A 17,474-nucleotide genomic window follows, 5' to 3' on the forward strand; every position below is an offset into this window, starting at 1 on the left:
CCTCCAGCCTCTAGATGTACAAAGAAGAATGGAGAAACCTCCAGCCTCTAGATGTACAAAGAAGAATGGGGGAACCTCCAGCCTCTAGATGTACAAAGGAGAATGGGGGGAACCTCCAGCCTCTAGATGTACAGAGAAGAATGGGGGAACCTCCAGCCTCTAGATGTACAGAGAAGAATGGGGGGAACCTCCAGCCTCTAGATGTACAGAGAAGAATGGGGGGAACCTCCAGCCTCTAGATGTACAGAGAAGAATGGAGGAACCTCCAGCCTCTAGATGTACAAAGAAGAATGGGGGGAACCTCCAGCCTCTAGATGTACAAAGAAGAATGGGAGGAACCTCCAGCCTCTAGATGTACAAAGAAGAATGGGGGGAACCTCCAGCCTCTAGATGTACAAAGAAGAATGGAGGAACCTCCAGCCTCTAGATGTATAAAGAAGAATGGGGGAACCTCCAGCCTCTAGATGTACAAAGAAGAATGGGGGAACCTCCAGCCTCTAGATGTACAAAGAAGAATGGGGGAACCTCCAGCCTCTAGATGTACAAAGAAGAATGGAGGAACCTCCAGCCACTAGATGTACAAAGAAGAATGGGGAAACCTCCAGCCTCTAGATGTACAAAGAAGAATGGGGGAACCTCCAGCCTCTAGATGTACAAAGAAGAATGGGGAAACATCCAGCCTCTAGATGTGCAAAGAAGAATGGGGGAACCTCCAGCCTCTAGATGTACAAAGAAGAATGGGGGGAACCTCCAGCCTCTAGATGTACAATGAAGAATGGGGGAACTTCCAGCCTCTAGATGTACAAAGAAGAATGGGGGAACTTCCAGCCTCTAGATGTACAAAGAAGAATGGGGAAACATCCAGCCTCTAGATGTACAAAGAAGAATGGGGGAACCTCCAGCCTCTAGATGTGCAAAGAAGAATGGAGAAACCTCCAGCCTCTAGATGTACAAAGAAGAATGGGGGAACCTCCAGCCTCTAGATGTACAATGAAGAATGGGGGAACTTCCAGCCTCTAGATGTACAAAGAAGAATGGGGGAACCTCCAGCCTCTAGATGTATAAAGAAGAATGGAGGGAACCTCCAGCCTCTAGATGTACAAAGAAGAATGGGGGAACCTCCAGCCTCTAGATGTACAAAGAAGAATGGGGGAACCTCCAGCCTCTAGATGTACAAAGAAGAATGGAGAAACCTCCAGCCTCTAGATGTACAAAGAAGAATGGGGGAACCTCCAGCCTCTAGATGTACAAAGGAGAATGGGGGGAACCTCCAGCCTCTAGATGTACAGAGAAGAATGGGGGAACCTCCAGCCTCTAGATGTACAGAGAAGAATGGGGGGAACCTCCAGCCTCTAGATGTACAGAGAAGAATGGGGGGAACCTCCAGCCTCTAGATGTACAGAGAAGAATGGAGGAACCTCCAGCCTCTAGATGTACAAAGAAGAATGGGGGGAACCTCCAGCCTCTAGATGTACAAAGAAGAATGGGAGGAACCTCCAGCCTCTAGATGTACAAAGAAGAATGGGGGGAACCTCCAGCCTCTAGATGTACAAAGAAGAATGGAGGAACCTCCAGCCTCTAGATGTATAAAGAAGAATGGGGGAACCTCCAGCCTCTAGATGTACAAAGAAGAATGGGGGAACCTCCAGCCTCTAGATGTACAAAGAAGAATGGGGGAACCTCCAGCCTCTAGATGTACAAAGAAGAATGGGGGAACCTCCAGCCTCTAGATGTACAAAGAAGAATGGGGGAACCTCCAGCCTCTAGATGTACAGAGAAGAATGGGGGAACCTCCAGCCTCTAGATGTACAATGAAGAATGGAGGAACCTTCAGCCTCTAGATGTACATGAAGAATGGGGGGACCACCAGCCTCTAGATGTACAAAGAAGAATGGGGGGAACCTCCAGCCTCTAGATGTACAGAGAAGAATGGGGGAACCTCCAGCTTCTAGATGTACAATGAAGAATGGAGGAACCTTCAGCCTCTAGATGTACATGAAGAATGGGGGAACCTCCAGCCTCTAGATGTACAGAGAAGAATGGGGGGACCTCCAGCCTCTAGATGTATAAAGAAGAATGGGGGAACCTCCAGCCTCTAGATGTAGAAAGAAGAATGTGGGAACCTCCAGCCTCTACATGTACAAAGAAGAATGGAGGAACCTCCAGCCTCTAGATGTACAAAGAAGAATGTATCTATCTATCTATCTATCTATCTATCTATCTATCTCCTATCTATCTATCTATCTATCTATCTATCTATCTATCTATCTCATATCTATCTATCTATCTATCTATCTACATCTGTTGATTATTATATTATTTGACACAATAACATCCTTATTATTCTTTATTTTTTTTCCTCTTTATCTTTTTTTTTTCCTTTCAACCTTCTCTCCCTATGAGCAAATAAAGTGCAGTTCCATGTGGATGTAGATTGCAGGAAAATTAGAGGTTGAGCGTTACCTTTGTTGGGGGAGTGATGCCTCCGTGATGGGGCACAGTGGGTTATTGTTCTGTGAGAAAGTCACATCTGTAATAACCGCAGGCAGGAACAATGGAGGACGCTCCTTTCTATGAAAACCCTGCAGATCTATATGTGAGGATGATGGGAGCAGGAATCTCCGGGAGGAGGAGTGGGGTCAGGTGTTTGGAAGTTCATGTGTTTCGGGAGGACTTTCCTGCAATATGTGGGAGATTCCTGGAAATAGTCGGAATCTCTGTAGAGAGCTGACAAGTCTCCTTGGTGCTGTAGTAATTAGGGTTCTCTTGCGCTATGGACTGGGGTCTGTATTTATTTTGGGCGCCTACTATCTAATTTTTGTATTTATAAAGGTTGTCTGAGGGGCACATTTTTCATGGGTCTGGAAGTGTATTTTTTCTTAAGGAATATCATAATGGGGTCTAGATATTTAAATTTGTGTGTCTGAACTTTGTATTCACTGAAGTCTGAGATACGTAGGTGTTTAAGGGTCTGGTCTGGGGTCTGTATTAGTTTAGGGGTCTAGTCTGGGGTCTGTATTAGTTTAGGGGTCTGGTCTGGGGTCTGTATTAGTTTAGGGACCTGGGGTCTGTATTACCATAGGTGTCTTGTCTGGGTCTGTATTAGTTTAGGGGGTCTGGTCTGGGGTCCTGTATTAGTTTAGTAGTCTGGTCTGGGCTCTGTATTAGTTTAGGGGTCCGGTCTGGGGGTCTGTATTAGTTTAGGGGTCTGGTCTGGGGTCTGTATTAGTTTAGGGGTCCGGTCTGGGGTCTGTATTAGTTAAAGGGTCTAGTCTGGGGTCTGTATTACTTTAGGGGTCTGGTCTGGGATCTGTATTAGATTAGGGGTCTGGTCTGGGCTCTGTATTAGTTTAGGGGTCCGGTCTGGGGTCTGTATTAGTTTAGGGATCTGGTCTGGGGTCCTGTATTAGTTTAGTAGTCTGGTCTGGGCTCTGTATTAGTTTAGGGGTCCGGTCTGGGGGTCTGTATTAGTTTAGGGGTCTGGTCTGGGGTCTGTATTAGTTTAGGGGTCCGGTCTGGGGTCTGTATTAGTTAAAGGGTCTAGTCTGGGGTCTGTATTACTTTAGGGGTCTGGTCTGGGATCTGTATTAGATTAGGGGTCTGGTCTGGGCTCTGTATTAGTTTAGGAGTCTGGTCTGGGGTCTGTATTAGTTTAGGGGTCCGGTCTGGGGTATGTATTAGTTTAAGGGTCTAGTCTGGGGTCTGTATTACTTTAGGGGTCTGGTCTGGGATCTGTATTAGATTAGGGGTCTGGTCTGGGCTCTGTATTAGTTTAGGAGTCTGGTCTGGGGTCTGTATTAGTTTAGGGGTCCGGTCTGGGGTCTGTATTAGTTTAAGGGTCTAGTCTGGGGTCTGTATTACTTTAGGGGTCTGGTCTGGGATCTGTATTAGATTAGGGGTCTGGTCTGGGGTCTGTCTTAATTTAGGGGTCTGGTCTGGGGTCTGTATTAGTTTAGGAGTCTGGTCTGGGGTCTGTATTAGTTTAGGGGTCTGGTCTGGGCTCTGTATTAGTTTAGGAGTCTGGTCTGGGGTCTGTATTAGTTTAGGGGTCCGGTCTGGGGTCTGTATTAGTTTAAGGGTCTAGTCTGGGGTCTGTATTACTTTAGGGGTCTGGTCTGGGATCTGTATTAGATTAGGGGTCTGGTCTGGGGTCTGTCTTAATTTAGGGGTCTGGTCTGAGGTCTGTATTAGTTTAGGGGTCTGGTCTGGGGTCTGTATTAGTTAAGGGGTCTGGTCTGGGCTCTGTATTAGTTTAGGGATCTGGTCTGGGCTCTGTATTAGTTTAGGGGTCTGGTCAGGGGTCTGTATTAGTTTAGGGATCTGGTCTGGGCTCTGTATTAGTTTAGGAGTCTGGTCTGGGGTCTGTATTAGTTTATGGGTCTGGTCAGGGGTCTGTATTAGTTTAAGGGTCTGGTCAGGGGTCTGTATTAGTTTAGGGGTCTGGTCTGGGGTCTGTATTAGTTTAGCGGTCTGGTCTGGGGTCTGTATTAGTCTAGGGGTCTGGTCTGGGCTCTGTATTAGTTTAGGGGTCTGGTCTGGGGTCTGTATTAGTTTAGGGGTCTGGTCTGGGGTCTGTATTAGTTTAGGGGTCTGGTGTGGGCTCTTTATTAGTTTAGGGGTCTGGTGTGGGGTCTGTATTAGTTTAGGGGTCTGGTGTGGGGTCTGTGTTAGTTTAGGGGTCTGGTGTAGGGTCTGTATTAGTTTAGGGGTCTGGTTTTCTGTGTTAATTTAATTGACTGGTCTGGGGTCTGTATTAATTTAATTGACTGTTCTGGGGTCTGTATTATTTTAGGGGTCTGGGGTCTGTATTAGTTAAGGGGTCTGGTTTCTGTATTCATTTAATTGACTGGTCTTGGGTCTGTATTAGTTTAGGATTCTGGTCTGGTTTCTGTATTAATATAATTGACTGGTCTGAGGTATGTATTAGTTTAGGGGTCTGGTATCTGTATTAATTTAGGGGTCTGGTCTGAGGTCTGTATTAATTTAAGTGACTGATCTGGGGTCTATATTAGTTTAGGGGTCTGGTCTGGGGTCTGTATTATTTTAGGGGTCTGGTCTGGGGTCGGTATTATTGTAGGTGACTTATCTGGGGTCTTTTTTAAATTAGGGGCATGGTCTGGGGTCTGTATTTGCAATGCATTTGTACAGCCATTAGGATTTTAGTATACAAGCTTTAGGTCAGGGCTGCTCATAAACCAAAACTGCAGTTAGGTCAGAGGTCACACTTAGGTTAGTAACACACTACTTTGCTAGAAACACAGGAATCAGGTACCTGCCACTGGTAGAAATTGCCTTTAATAACCATGAGTGTGCACTGATTGGCAGGGAACATGTTCGGACCGAGCAGACAATGCAAAGAAGCCACCGGTTGGTGGTGGCACAAATCATGTGACCAGAACACAGAGGAACACAAGCGAGAACAGCAGTAGCGGGAGCAGGATAGCGGCGGCCAAGCCCCTCCAGCACAGACCCCTCCATGACACTATATAGTGGAAACACATAGCCAGATATTGTGACTCCTACATTTTGATTTTCAGTTGTTAAAGGCCTAATGTCACATAGTCCCAGCGCGATCCCTGTTCAGCACGAGGCCCCTACCCTTTAATAAGGTCTTTAAGTCTTTATGTTGGATGTTTTTACTAATGTGCATTTCACCCGCACAAAAATAGTCTGATGCCTCCTATTATATACATGATGGAGATGCACAGCCCCTGTCCTCATGTACATCCTCATCATTATTTCATTTTTCTGCAGTCATTTCCTGAAATTCATACATAAAAAGATACGGCTGCAAAATAAACGACTTTTCTAAAGTGTCTCACAAGGACAAAACACAGGAGAGAGGGATTTTTTTTTTAGCAAATGTTACATAAAAAGGCAACACAGATCATGGCTCCAGCAGCTCCAGGACCCATCAGAAAGTATACAGAGGTCATCAGGGGATAATATAACTACTATAATACTGCCCCTATGTACAAGAATATAACTACTATAATACTGCCCCCTATGTACAGGGATATAACTACTATAATACTGCCCCCTATGTACAGGAATATAACTACTATAATACTGCCCCCTATGTACAAGAATATAACTACTATAATACTGCCCCCTATGTACAAGGATATAACTACTATAATACTGCCCCCTATGTACAAGAATATAACTACTATAATACTGCCCCCTATGTACAAGAATATAACTACTATAATACTGCCCCCTATGTACAAGAATATAACTAATATAATACTGCCCCCTATGTACAAGAATATAACTACTATAATACTGCCCCCTATGTACAAGAATATAACTACTATAATACTGCCCCCTATGTACAAGAATATAACGACTATAATACTGCCCCCTATGTACAAGAATATAACTACTATAATACTGCCCCCTATGTACAAGAATATAACTACTATAATACTTCCCCCCATGTACAAGAATATAACTACTATAATACTGCCCCCTATGTACAAGAATATAACTACTATAATACTGCCCCTATGTACAAGAATATAACTACTATAATACTGCCCCCTATGTACAAGAATATAACTACTATAATACTGCCCCTATGTACAAGAATATAACTACTATAATACTGCCCCCTATGTACAAGAATATAACTACTATAATACTGCCCCCTATGTACAAGAATATAACTACTATAATACTGCCCCATATGTACAAGAATATAACTACTTTAATACTGCCTCCTATGTACAGGAATATAACTACTATAATACTGCCCCCTATGTACAAGAATATAACTACTATAATACTGCCTCCTATGTACAAGAATATAACTACTATAATACTGCCCCCTATGTACAAGGATATAACTACTATAATACTGCCCCCTATGTACAAGAATATAACTACTATAATACTGCCCCCTATGTACAAGAATATAACTACTATAATACTGCCCCCTATGTACAAGAATATAACTAATATAATACTGCCCCCTATGTACAAGAATATAACTACTATAATACTGCCCCCTATGTACAAGAATATAACTACTATAATACTGCCCCCTATGTACAAGAATATAACTAATATAATACTGCCCCCTATGTACAAGAATATAACTACTATAATACTGCCCCCTATGTACAAGAATATAACTACTATAATACTTCCCCCCATGTACAAGAATATAACTACTATAATACTGCCCCCTATGTACAAGAATATAACTACTATAATACTGCCCCTATGTACAAGAATATAACTACTATAATACTGCCCCCTATGTACAAGAATATAACTACTATAATACTGCCCCTATGTACAAGAATATAACTACTATAATACTGCCCCCTATGTACAAGAATATAACTACTATAATACTGCCCCCTATGTACAAGAATATAACTACTATAATACTGCCCCATATGTACAAGAATATAACTACTTTAATACTGCCTCCTATGTACAGGAATATAACTACTATAATACTGCCCCCTATGTACAAGAATATAACTACTATAATACTGCCCCCTATGTACAAGAATATAACTACTATAATACTGCCCCATATGTACAAGAATATAACTACTTTAATACTGCCTCCTATGTACAGGAATATAACTACTATAATACTGCCCCCTATGTACAAGAATATAACTACTATAATACTGCCCCTATGTACAAGAATATAACTACTATAATACTGCCCCCTATGTACAAGAATATAACTACTATAATACTGCCCCCTATGTACAAGAATATAACTACTATAATACTGCCCCCTATGTACAAGAATATAACTAATATAATACTGCCCCCTATGTACAAGAATATAACTACTATAATACTGCCCCCTATGTACAAGAATATAACTACTATAATACTTCCCCCCATGTACAAGAATATAACTACTATAATACTCCCCCCTATGTACAGGAATATAACTACTATAATACTGCCCCTATGTACAAGAATATAACTACTATAATACTGCCCCTATGTACAAGAATATAACTACTATAATACTGCCCCCTATGTACAAGAATATAACTACTATAATACTGCCCCTATGTACAAGAATATAACTACTATAATACTGCCCCCTATGTACAAGAATATAACTACTATAATACTGCCCCTATGTACAAGAATATAACTACTATAATACTGCCCCCTATGTACAAGAATATAACTACTATAATACTGCCCCCTATGTACAAGAATATAACTACTATAATACTGCCCCATATGTACAAGAATATAACTACTTTAATACTGCCTCCTATGTACAGGAATATAACTACTATAATACTGCCCCCTATGTACAAGAATATAACTACTATAATACTGCCCCTATGTACAAGAATATAACTACTATAATACTGCCCCCTATGTACAAGAATATAACTACTATAATACTGCCCCTTATGTACAAGAATATAACTACTATAATACTGCCTCCTATGTACAGGAATATAACTACTATAATACTGCCCCCTATGTACAAGAATATAACTACTATAATACTGCCCCTATGTACAAGAATATAACTACTATAATACTGCCCCCTATGTACAAGAATATAACTACTATAATACTGCCCCCTATGTACAAGAATATAACTACTATAATACTGCCCCTTATGTACAAGAATATAACTACTACAATACTGCCTCCTATGTACAGGAATATAACTACTATAATACTGCCCCCTATGTACAAGAATATAACTACTATAATGCTGCCCTCTATGTACAAGAATATAACTACTATAATACTGCCCCTATGTACAAGAATATAACTACTATAATACTGCCCCCTATGTACAAGAATATAACTACTATAATACTGCCTCCTATGTACAAGAATATAACTACTATAATACTGCCCTCTATGTACAAGAATATAACTACTATAATAATGCCCCCTATGTACAGGAATATAACTACTATAATACTGCCCCCTATGTACAGGAATATAACTACTATAATACTGCCCCCTATGTACAAGAATATAACTACTATAATACTGCCTCATATGTATAAGAATATAACTAATATAATACTGTCCCCTATGTACAGGAATATAACTACTATAATACTGACCCTATGTACAGGAATATAACTACTATAATACTGCCCCTATGTACAAAGATATAACTACTATTATACTGCCCCCTATGTACAAAAATATAACTACTATAATACTGCCCCCCTATGTACAAGAATATAACTACTATAATACTGCCTCCTATGTACAGGAATATAACTACTATAATACTGCCCCCTATGTACAGGAATATAACTACTATAATACTGCCCCCTATGTACAAGAATATAACTACTATATTACTGCCCCCTATGTACAAGAATATAACTACTATAATACTGCCCCTATGTACAAGAATATAACTACTATAATACTGCCCCCTATGTACAAGAATATAACTACTATAATACTGCCCCCTATGTACAAGAATATAACTACTATAATACTGCCCCCTATGTACAGGAATATAACTACTATAATACTGCCCCCTATGTACAAGAATATAACTACTATAATACTGCTTTCTATGTACAAGAATATAACTACTATAATACTGCCCCCTATGTACAGGAATATAACTACTATAATACTGCCCCCTATGTACAAGAATATAACTACTATAATACTGCCCCTATGTACAAGAATATAACTACTATAATACTGCCCCCTATGTACAAGAATATAACTACTATAATACTGCCCCCTATGTACAAGAATATAACTACTATAATACTGCTTTCTATGTACAAGACAATAACTACTATAATACTGCCCCTTATGTACAGGATTATAACTACTATAATACTGGCCCTATGTACAAGAATATAACTACTATAATACTGCCCCCTATGTACAAGAATATAACTACTGTAATACTGACCCTATGTACAGGAATATAACTACTATAATACTGCCCCTATGTACAAAGATATAACTACTATTATACTGCCCCCTATGTACAAAAATATAACTACTATAATACTGCCCCCCTATGTACAAGAATATAACTACTATAATACTGCCTCCTATGTACAGGAATATAACTACTATAATACTGCCCCCTATGTACAGGAATATAACTACTATAATACTGCCCCCTATGTACAAGAATATAACTACTATATTACTGCCCCCTATGTACAAGAATATAACTACTATAATACTGCCCCTATGTACAAGAATATAACTACTATAATACTGCCCCCTATGTACAAGAATATAACTACTATAATACTGCCCCCTATGTACAAGAATATAACTACTATAATACTGCCCCCTATGTACAGGAATATAACTACTATAATACTGCCCCCTATGTACAAGAATATAACTACTATAATACTGCCCCCTATGTACAAGAATATAACTACTAAATTACTGCCCCTATGTACAGGAATATAACTGCTATAATACTGCCCCTATGTACAAAAATATAACTAGTATAATACTGCCCCCTATGTACAGGAATATAACTACTATAATACTGCCCCCTATGTACAAGAATATAACTACTATATTACTGCCCCCTATGTACAAGAATATAACTACTATAATACTGCCCCCTATGTACAAGAATATAACTACTATAATACTGCCCCCTATGTACAAGAATATAACTACTATAATACTGCCCCCTATGTACAGGAATATAACTACTATAATACTGCCCCCTATGTACAAGAATATAACTACTATAATACTGCCCCCTATGTACAAGAATATAACTACTATAATACTGCCCCCTATGTACAGGAATATAACTACTATAATACTGCCTCCTATGTACAGGAATATAACTACCATAATACTGCCCCCTATGTACAGGAATATAACTACTACAATACTGTCCCCTATGTACAAGAATCTGATTTTCTTGTCTCCGCTGGTATTTGTGTTTCAAGTTTCTCTTTTTTGTTAAGAAATCTATCAATGTATAAAGCAGGACGCGAAGATCATTGAAAGTGCGGTATTTTATTTATTTTTCATTTGTAACAATAAAATAAGCAAAAATAACATACAAAGATCCCACTTTTAGGACATCCCAACAATTGGTGAGGCTCTCCCATGAAGCTTCATCTCTGGTCACCTTGCCATGTCAGTTTTCTTCAACCTTTGGCCTTTTGTACCTACAACTCCCATCATACCCAAGGTGTAGACTACAGGACTTCATCAATAGTTCAGTAAAGTCCTACTACAAACTTGGTCACTGCTCAAATGCTGCAGCCGCAGATCCCATCCTCCACACATTCATGTACATTTTCATTATTAGCAATGTCACTTTTAGCGATTTTCGTCTTCATTTTAGAACTTTTTTCCAAATTTCTGTTTTTCTATAGATTTTATAACTTAATTTGTGTTTACCTTGTGCTCCTTTAACTTGGTTCTAGTTATTGGTGTGCATTATGCAATGTCAACTAAGGTATTGTAGTCAGAGGGGAGGAGCTAAAGGAGAGCTTCCTTTGTCAGGTGCTTGAGCCATCGAGCACATCCATATCCTAAATCTTACCACACCAATGGGTTACTTTTTAGCAGAATTCTTTTTTGCTATAGTAGAGCTTTTATATACATATTATATGGGCTTTCCATGATAATTTAGTCATAGGTCAGGATGAGTGGACACATTTAGGTCTCAGGGTGCATCCTAAACCGAAACTGCAAGTTTGGTTCGGGTTAAGGAACCTGAGTGCTCACACCCACTGATAACACCCATGATAGATTCTGGTACCGATCGTAAGTGTTACCCTTTAAATACTATTGGTAAAGCATATAAATGCCGGCGGCACATGCACCATTTTCCTTATGATCGTGAGTCCCCATGACACTGCTGGTGGCTTCATGGGTGTTATTGGTGGGGGTGAGCCCAAGTGCCAAATTTCTGTCTGAAGTTATTCGACTCAAAGTTGTTCAAGTTGTTTGAACATTGAGGGTCTGGGTCCACTCATCCCTAGTCATAGGATAAGTCATCCATACCACATTGACGGGGGTCCAACCACTCTGATCAGATCAGATGACACCGGGGTGGGAATTTATGCGCCACCATACCCGGCGGCCAGCAGTGGAGCTCTTCTACTCTAAGGTGAAGTTCCTGGTTTTGACACTAGACGAAGGACTAGTTGGACTTTCAAGATCAGATGATCAGTGAGGGTTTAAGTATCAAGATCGCACAGATCTAATATTGATGAATTTGTCATCAATATCATTACTTTGGGAAATACCTTTGAAAAGATGGTAATAAGATACAAGTAAAGTACAAGATTAATCAACGTTAATAACAAACCAGTTGAGGGAATTAGGATGTTCTAAAATGAAGACCATTTGTGGTGAACATATCACAAGGACACATCTAATCAATTTGAAGACTCATCTTAATGGATTCTCAAGGAATAAATGTTTTTGGCCTATTCTTAGACACTCACGTGTGACCATGGTGGCCAACCCTTTAGACCTTCTCCTGCCAAAAGTGTTGACTTGTGGTGGTCACAGGTTTGGACTTCACCAAAGGTCTTGTGGAAGTCTCCAGAGATATGAAGACAAGTTTGAACATTTACCCTTTGGGGGCTCTTTCACCCCTCTATTTACTTGCACAATGTCCATGTTTTATGTCCACCTCTTTACCCATCTTGCAGACCCCTTTCCATGAATCACCAGTGTATATACATAGCCGACACGATATCACGCCTGCACAAAGAAATTCAGTTCACTAATCGCCATGTTTACATGATGGTCATTTTTCCGTAAATTTTTTTTGTTCTATAAATCAACCACATTGTACAATTCCGACAAAAGACGACTGCCTCGATATGTTGCATCATTAAAAAATAAGATCGACGACGCGTAACAAACATTGCGTACACACATATTAAGATATAGGTTAGAAACTCAGTTATTACAATAGGTGGAATGCACATTGTATAGAATACACAACAAAAGGAAGGTAAAACTCAATTTACCTTGTTTGATTCAAGACTTTGTCTTAAAGGAACACTCCAGGGAAATCTGATACAATGTATAGGCAAAGCACAAAACAGGAAGAGGCGGGGCATGACTCCTGGATATGTAGAATACCATAGAAAATTCTTGTGTCATGCTCCACCCCACCCCAAGCTTGACACATTGGGGGTCATTTAATAAGGGCCCGATTCGCGTTTTCCCGACATGTTACCCGAATATTTCCGATTTTTTCTGAATTGCCCCGGGATTTTGGCGCACGCGATTGGACGACGAAAACCCGACGGATTCGGAAAAACCGCCACATTTAAAAAAAAAAAAGTGTCGCGGGACAAGCACTTACCTTCACCAAGTATAGGATCAGGATCTCCGGCAGGCCTCGGCGGACTTCAGCGCAGCAGCGACACCTGGTGGACGTCGGAGGAACTGCCTTAGTGAATCGCCGGAAGACCCGAATCCACCGCAGAGAAGGCGCCGCTGGACCGCGAATGGACCGGATAACTAAATCTGCCCCATTGTATCAGTTTCGTCTTAGGTGTTTCTTTAACTTATGTGCTTTGTAAACATTTACAGAAATTCAAAAAAGTGCAAAATGTTACGTGTGGCCGCAAAGTAAACGACTTCAACAACTCCACGGTCTCATTTTACCCAGTGGCAGGAATTACACTATCTCATTAACTAGAATCATAACTTACATAAACATCTTTAATCAAGCTGAATGAGGGTAGATCTTTGGATTAAGGCAGAATATCTGATTTGGGATTTTTCCATAGAATATTGTATATTTCTTTTGCATGAACTGCTTGAAAAGTAGAGAGGGAGAGAGAAATCCTCCAAAAATGTTTTTTTTTAAAGTTTCTAAAATTTGCAATAATGGATTCTGGTTTGGAAAGAGGGAAGGTTTGGTGGAAATTGCATTAATGGATGTTTCCATTGTTTAAGGCATTGATTCTATTGTTTCTATATCTAATGTTGTTGTGGTGGTAATGGTTTACTTAAAAATGTATCAACAACAGAACAGCAAATCGAGAGTCACTTTGGGGAAAATGTAAAAAAATTATGGTTTGGAAATTTATCACTTGAATATTTAATAAAAGGAGATCCTCTGGGGCGGAGCTTGTTTCTTGGATGCTCATTCTACAAATGTTTTTCCATACTCCATACTTTGAGCCCTGTACTAGGTATGGAGCAGTACATCATTGGTATTATCCGAGGGTTCCTAATTTGGCTTTCTTTGCCTCCCATCAAGAAGTAATATATCAGGTTAAAGGGCATCTACCACCAGGATGAAGGGCTGTATGCAAATGAGCCTGAGGGGCCTGGAGCCCTACATGCAGTGTCTCACACACATGCTGACATCAGGTATAAAGAGACACTATATTTTGGTGCAAGGTCCTGCTTTATAGCAGGTGACTGTGCCTCTAATGCTACCCCCATCTTACTGCAGGTCCTGCTGCCTGAGGCAAGAAGCTCAACTCGCATCATGGCTGGTGCACCCCTGGTCCTAAGAGTCCCCCAGCTATAAACAGATAAACCACCATATAATCTATTCTACTAAAGGTTCTCACCATCACATTAGATGGGTCTAAGTAGAATACATTATATCCAAACTATTTATTTTTAGACTTTTTTTTACTTATCGAGTCAGATTCAGAATCCATTCTCAGGTTTGGAATAATAGGGGGAGTTTATTAGGACTAAAATTGCAATGTCCTACTTATTTTTTCTTCCCCTTTATTAATAGATAATATCTCACGTCTTCTAGAATCTCAGATTGGGATTCGTAGACTCTGACTGCTGGTACCTTGTGTTCAGATTCAAAGCATTGACAGATTTTGGGACCATATGGAGGTGGAAAATAAGACTTTGTTACAAAGTAAAGGCTAAAATTCTACAAACTGGCTTCGGACATCTCCAGAGCTTCGAAAAAGGTCAACGAAAATCTAGTGGTGTCCCCATCTGGTGTTCTGGTGTTATCTGGTACTATCTGGAGCCAGGTTCTGGTGTTATCGGGTACTATCAGGAGCCAGGTTCTGGTGTTATCAAGTACTATCTGGAGCCAGGTTCTGATGTTATCGGGTACTATCTGGAACCAGGTTCTGATGTTATCGGGTACTATCTTGACCCAGGTTCTGGTGCTATCGGGTACTATCTGGAGCCAGGTTCTGGTGTTATCGGGTACTATCTGGAGCCAGGTTCTGGTGTTATCGGGTACTATCTGGAGCCAGGTTCTGGTGTTATCGGTTAATATCTGGAGCCAGGCTTGGGTGTTATCGGGTACTATCTGGAGCCAAGTTCTGGTGTTATCGGTTAATATCTTGAGCCAGGCTTGGGTACTATCTGGAGCCAGGTTCTGGTGTTATCGGGTACTATCTGGAGCCAGGTTCTGGTGTTATCGGGTACTATCTGGAGCCAAGTTCTGGTGTTATCGGGTACTATCTGGAGCCAAGTTCTGGTGTTATCGGGTACTATCTGGAGCCAAGTTCTGGTGTTATCGGGTACCATCTAGAGCCAGATTCAGGTGCTGCCAGTGCCTGTGATGTGCTCTATTGAAGCCCGGTGAGTATATATTGGCTTCCCCGCTCATGTGTCATAGATCCGGTGTCTTTGCACCGGAGTGGGGGTGTAATACTCTGTCTTCCCTCGACTACGGGGCAAGTGCCACATACCGTGGTCATATAGGCCATTTTGGAACATTAAGCCCCTTTGCCTAAACACTTGGGGGTTGTTTAGTGTCCTAAATCCCCTCGACAGGTCACCTTTAAGTTTACGCTCAACAATTTCTTGGACTTGGGTCTATTTTCCATGTAAGTGATTTGTAGTCGTTATAGGACCATCGATGCAAATATTTTTTCTCGATTTTGTGTTTCTTGAGACATTAAATACCAATATTAGGGATTTTCTAGATTAATGCTCGATATCCATATAAAAGGGGGCAGTATCTTCCCCGGCAACAGAAGTCTATTTATTTAGGTTTACTTAATGCGTCGGGCGTCTAATCTGAGCACTCGCCAAGGTAATCAAAAGTGCTGGAATTTATTTATTTCATTTTTTTTTTTTTCAGCTGTGAATTTCATTCGATGCCCTTGATTAATTATGCATTAACCCATTACGGCAAACATCTTAGTCAGTAAATCTTTGGCGGGAAACGGTTTTATTAAGCGAGTGGTTTTCTGAAGATCGGATTGGTTATTTGTGCCGCAGTATGGATTTACACAAATTATTTATGCCTAACGTGATAATAGATGTTCAGAAAAATAAAAAAATATATAAGTCGAGTACAAAGCTGATGGATCAAAGGGGGTGGTCCACTGTTTTAGTAAAAGTAGGTGCTTAATTCTTTCATAATATATCTTTGAGCGGATGGAGCTTTCGAATCTACAATGAAGACATAAACAGAAAAATAAAGTCTTCTAGTAGCTGCCTCTAGAGGGAGCTCTGGAGCTGACTGCAGACTGTATATGCATAAAAATCTATCACACCATAGTCTGCAGCAAACTCCTATGCTCCCTCTAGTGGCAGCAGCAGATATCCCAAATTTTATCATTTACTTCCAGGTCTATGGAATAGGTTTGAAATTTTACTTTTAATAAATGACCTTTAACTGTTATAAAACTATAAATTGGGTAGATAATAATGGAGTTTACTATTAAATAAGAATTTTATCTTATTGGGCGCTATATAAACTTTCCGGACATAACACTACTATCTATGGGCAGCACGGTGGTTCAGTAGTTAGCACTACAGCCTAGCAGCGCGGTGGCTCAGTGGTTACCACTACAGCCTTGCAGCACGGTGGCTCAGTGGTTAGCACTACAGCCATGCAGTGCTGGGGTCCTGGGTTCAAGCCCCATCCAGGTCAACATCTGCAAAGAGTTTGTATGTTCTCTCTGTGTTTGCGTGGGTTTTCTCCGGGGACTCCGGTTTCCTCCTACACTCCAAAACATATTGGTAGGTTGATTAGATTGGGACTGATTTGACAAACTCTTTGCAGCGTTGCATAATCTGCAGGCGGTATACAAATAAGGGAATGATTATTATTATTACTACCAGTGATTGGTCACTGAACAGATCGGTGCCCCAGGGGTGGGGCCATTTATGCCTGTTTTGCAAATGTTTCTACCCTTCTTTCTATGGGATATGTCACTCATTGTGTAAAAAGGAGGTACTTGGTGTTTATTAGGAGTATAGATTGAAAAATTGCACCAGTAGGATTGGCTCCTCCCCTAATTTGCAAAAGATAAAAAATGGAATTTTCTAAAAAAAAAAAAACAAACAACGTGGAAATAGAAAAGTCAAGTTTCACAAGCTTATAATGTGCCCTACACAATGATGTATGAACTTGTGCAGTAATTTGGGAGATGTCGACTCCCCTTTAAGTCCTGCTACAAGGTAGATTTTTTATTTTAAAGCAACATTATATTCAGTATTTTTTGCTAAGCGCACATCATAGGGGGAGGACGTGGGGTCCAATAGCAGCACAGGTTTTGAGCTTT

This window comes from Engystomops pustulosus, chromosome 5 (assembly GCF_040894005.1).
Source record: "Engystomops pustulosus chromosome 5, aEngPut4.maternal, whole genome shotgun sequence".
NCBI classification, from domain to species: domain Eukaryota; kingdom Metazoa; phylum Chordata; class Amphibia; order Anura; family Leptodactylidae; genus Engystomops; species Engystomops pustulosus.